A 5,363-nucleotide genomic window follows, 5' to 3' on the forward strand; every position below is an offset into this window, starting at 1 on the left:
ATGATCTTTTCTAGATCCTACTATTTGCCTGCAAATTTCATGATTTCCTCCTTTTTGATTGCTGAGTAGTATTCAGCATTCAGAAAATGTGTAAAAATACCACAATTTCTGTACCCATTCCTCCATTGATGGACATCTGGGTTGTTTCGAGGTTCTGGAAATTACAAAGAAAGCTGCTATAAACATGGTTGAGCAAGTATTCCTTTTGTGTACTTGAGCAAATTTTGGGTATATACCTAGCAGTGGTATAGCTGGGTCTTGAGGAAGCACTATTCCTAATTGTCTGAGAAAGCACCAGATAGATTTCCAAAGTGGTTGAACCAGTTTACATTCCCACCAGCAGTGGAGAAGGGTTCCCCTAACTCCAAAACCTCTCCAGCATGTGTTGTCACTTGAGGTTTTCATCTTGGCAATTCTGATGGGAAAAGATGAAATCTCAGGGTGGTTTTGATTTGCATTTCCCTAAAGGCTAATGAGGTTCAGAATTTCTTTAAGAGTTTTTCTGCCATTCGATATTCCTCTGTCTAGAATTCTCTATTTAGCTCTGTTCCCCATTTTTTAATTGGATTACTTGGTTTGCTGCTTTTCAGCTTCTTTAGATCTTTGTATATATGTGATATTAGCCCTCTGTCAGATAAAGGGCTGGTGAAGATTCTTTCCCAATCTGTAGGTAGTCATTTTGTTTTGATGACAGTGTCCTTTGCTTTACAGAAGCTTTTCGGTTTCATGAGGTCACATTTATTGATTGTTGCTCTTAGAGCCTGTGCTGTTGGTGTTCTGTTCAGGAAGTTGTCTCCTGTGCCAATGAGTTCTAGGCTCTTCCCCACTTTTTCTTCTACCAGATTTAGAGTATCTGGTTTTATGTTGAGGTCTTTGATCCACTTGGACTTTAGTTTTGTGCAGGGTGATAAATGTGGGTCTATTTTCATTTTTCTACATATAGACATCCAGTTGGACCAGCACCATTTGTTGAAGATGCTGTCTTTTTTCCATGGAATGGTTTTGGCTTCTTTGTCAAAAATCGAGTATTCATAAGTGTGTGGGTTTATTTCTGGGTCTTCTATTCGGTTCCATTGATCCTCCTTTTTGTTTTTATGCCAATACCATGCAGTTTTTATTACTATTGCTCTGTAGTACAGCTTGAGATTTGGGATGGAGATACCTCCAGATGTTTTGTTGTTGTACAGGATTGTTTTGGAGATTCAGGTTTTTTTGTTTCTCCATATGAAGCTGAGAATCTTTTTTTCAAGGTCTGTAAAGAACTGAGTTGGTATTTTGATGGGAATTGCATAGGATCAGTAGATTGCTTTTGGCAGGATGGCCATTTTCACAATGTTAATCTTACCAATCCATGAGCACGGGAGATCTTTCCATCTTCTGATATCTTCTTCAATTTCTTTCTTCAGAGACTTGAAGTTTTTCTCAAACAGGTCTTTCACTTGCTTGGTTAGTGTCACCCCAAGGTACTTGTTAGTGGCTATTGTGAAGGGTGTTGTTTCTCTGATTTCTTTCTCGGCCCTTTTGTCTTTGGTATACCGGAGGGCTTCTGATTTTTTTGAGTTGATTTTGTATCCAGCCACTTTGCTGAAAGTGTTTATCAACTGAAGGATTTCTCTGGTTGAATTTTTGGGGTCGCTCATGTATACTATCTTACCATCTGCGAATACTGACACTTTGACCTCTTCCTTTCAGATTTATATCCCCTTGATCTCCTTTAGCTGTCTTATTGCTCTGGCTAGGACTTCAAGTACTATGCTGAAGAGATATGGAGAGAGTGCGTAGTCTTGTCCTGTCCCTGATTTCAGTGGGATTGATTTAAGTTTCTCTCCATTGAGTTTGATATTGGCTATAGGCTTGCTGTATATTGCCTTTACTATGTTTAGATATGTGCCTTGTATCCCTGATCTCTCCAAGACTTTAAACATGAATGGGTGTTGGACTTTGTCAAATGCTTTTTCAGCATCTAAGGAGATGATCATGTGGTTTTTCTCCTTCAGTTTGTTTATGTGGTGGATTACAATGATGGATTTCCATATGTTGAACCACCCTTGCATGTCTGGGATGAAGCCTACTTGGTCATGGTGGATGATATCTTTGATGTCTTTTTGGATTCGGTTTGCAAGTATTTTGTTGAGTATTTTTGCATCAATGTTCATAAGAGAGATAGGTCTGAAGTTCTCTTTTTTTGTTGGGTCTTTGTGTGGTTTAGGTATCAAGGTGACTGTTGCTACATAGAATGAGTTTGGTAATGTTCCTTCTGTTTCTATTTTGTGGAATAGTTTGAGGAGAATTGCTGTTAGCACTTCTTTGAAGGTCTGGTAGAATTCTATGATGAAACAATTTGGAGCAGGACTTTTTTTGGAGGGGAGACTGTTAATGACTGCTTCAATTTCCTTGGGGCATATAGGGCTATTCAGTCTTTCTACCTGATCTTGACTTAATGTTGGAAGATGGAATCTATCAACAAAATAGTCCATTTCATTTAGGTTTTCAAATTTTATGACATATAAGCTTTTGTAGTATGACCTAATGATTGTTTGAATTTCCTCAGTGTCTGCAGTTATGTCACCCTTTTCATTTCTGATTTTGCTGATTTGGATAGATTCTCTCTGCTTTTTAGTTAGTTTGGCTAAGGGTTTGTCTATCTTGTTGATTTTCTCAAAGAACCAGCTTTTTGTTCCATTGATTCTTTGAATAGTTTTGTTTCTAATTGATTGATTCCAGCCCTGAGTTTGATTATTTTGAACCATCTGCTCTTCTAGGGGTGTTTCTGCTTCTTTTTTTTTTCTAGGGTTTTCAGTTGGGCCATTAAGGTGCTTGTATGTGATGTTACAAATTTTTTCTTGAAGGCACTTAGTGCTATAAATTTTCCTCTGAGTACTGCTTTTAATGTTTCCCATAAATTTTGGTATGTTGTGCCTTCATTTTCATTAAATTCTAGGCTGTCTTTAATTTCTTTCTTTCTTTCTTCCTTAACCCAGCTGTCATTGAGTAGCAAGTTGTTCAGTTTCCATGTGCCTGTTGGCTTTTTGTTATTTCTGTTGTTGTTGAGGTCCAGCTTTAGTCCATGGTGGTCAGATAGAATACAAGGGATTATTTCAATCTTTTTGTATCTGTTGAGGCTTGCTTTATGACCAACTATATGATCTATTTTGGAGAAGGTTCCATGCAGTGCTGAGAAGAAGTTATATTCTTTTGAGTTTGGATGAAAAAATCTGTAGAAGTCTATTAGGTCCATTTGATTTAGGGACTCTGTAAGTGTTTTTATTTCCCTATTTGTTTTCTGTCTAGTTGATCTGTCCCTTGGTGAGAGTGGAGTGTTGAAGTCTCCCACTATTAAGGTATTAGGATCAATGTGTGATTTAAGCTTTAATATTGTTTCATTTACAAATGTAGGTGCCCTTGTATTTGGGGCATAGATATTCAAAATTGTGATGTCCTCTTGGTGGATTTTTCCTTTGATGAGGATATAGTGGCCGTCCTTATCTCTTTTGATTAACTTGGGTTGAAAGTCTATTTTATTAGATATTGGAATGGCTACTCCAGCTTGTTTTCTGGAACCATTTGCTTGAAAAACATTTTTCCAGCCCTTAACTCTGAGGTAATGTTTATCTTTGTTGCATAGGTGTGTTTCTTGGATGCAACAGAATGTTGGATCCTGTTTTCACAACCATTCTGTTAGTCTGTATCTTTTTAAAATTTTTTTAACATTTATTAATTACACTTTATTCATTTTGTATCCCCCCATAAGCCCCTCTCTCCTCCCTCCCAGTCCCAACCTCCCCCCCCTTTCTGCATACATGCCCCTCCCCAAGTCCACTAATGGGGAAGTCCTCCTCTCCTTCTTTCTGATCTTAGTCTATCAGAACTCATCAGGAGTGGCTGCATTGTCAGGGTTCTAGGTTATCTCCATGAATAATCCTTGGTTAGAATATGAGTCTCTGGGAAGTTCCCTGTGTTCAAATTTTCTTGTTCTGTTGCTCTTCTTGTGGAGTTCCTGTCCTCTCCAGCTCTTATTATTTCCCACTTCTTACATAAAATTCTTTTCACTCTGCCCGACAGTTGGCCATCAGGCTCAGCATCTGCTTTGACAGTCTGCACGGCAGAGGCTGTATCTTTTTATTGGGGAATTGAGTCCATTGATGTTGATAGATACGAGTAACCAACAATTGTTGCTTACTTTTGATGTGGGGTTGGTGGTGTCTCTGAGTTTCATTGCTTGTATTCTTTTGTTTTGTTGTTGTGTAGTTATCTATTTCCTCTGTTTCCTTAGATGTAGTTGTTTTCTTTCGTTTGCAGTTTCCCTTCTAGTAATTTCTGTAGAGCTGGGTTACTATGTAGATATTGTTTAAATTTGGTTTTGTCATGGAATATTTTGAATTCTCAGTCTATGTTGATTGAAAGTTTTGCTGGGTATAGTAGTCTGGGTTGGAATCTGTGGTCCCTTAAGGACTGCATGATTTCTGTCCAGGCCATTCTGGCTTTCATAGTTTCTGTTGAGGAATTTGGTGTGATTCTGATAAGTCTACCTTCATATGTTACTTGGCCTTTCTCCCTTGCTGCTTTTAGAATTTTTTCTTTGTTCTGTAGGTTCAGTGTTTTGAGTGTGATGTGACGTGAAGAATTTCTTTTCTGGTCTAGTCTACTTGGTGTTCTGTAGGCCTCTTGTATGTTTATGGACATCTCTTTCTTTAAGTTGGGAAAATTTTCTTCTATAATTTTCTTGAAAATATTTCCCGGACCTTTGAGCCTGATGTCTTCTTTTTCTTCTACTCCTATTATTCTTAGATTTTGTCTTTTCATGGTGTCCTTGATTTCTTGGATGTTTTGTGTTTGGAACTTTTCTGATTTTATTTTTTCTTTGAAAGACATGTCAGTTTCTGCAAGTGTATCTTCAGCTTCTGAGATTCTTTCTTCCATCTCTTGTATTCTGTTGGTGATGCTTACCTTTGTAGTTTCTGATCTTTTCTCTATGTTCTCCAGCTCCTGGTTTTTCTCTATTTGTGTTTTCTTTATTGATTCTAATTCTGTTTTCATGTCTTGCACCATTTCCTTCATCTGTTTGAATGTGGAGTCCTGCTTTTTAATGACGGCTTCTATTTTTTTTGTCTGTTTCCTCTATATATCACTAATTGTGCCTCTACTTCTTTGGCTATATTTGCCTGTATTTCTATGAGAGCTTTGTTTATTTCTTCTTTATTTGCCTTCATTTGTGTGGACATTTCTTTGAGAGCTTTGTTCATTTCCTCTTTGTTTGCCTCAATTTTCGTGGTCATTTCTCTGAGAGCTCTATTTGTTTCTTCTTTGTTCATCTCGATTTCTTTGGTTATCTCTCTGAGTGCTTTGTTCATTTCATCTTTATG

This window comes from Psammomys obesus, unplaced genomic scaffold, assembly GCF_907164565.1.
Source record: "Psammomys obesus unplaced genomic scaffold, mPsaObe1.curated_primary_1811, whole genome shotgun sequence".
In the NCBI taxonomy this organism is placed as follows: Eukaryota; Metazoa; Chordata; class Mammalia; order Rodentia; family Muridae; genus Psammomys; species Psammomys obesus.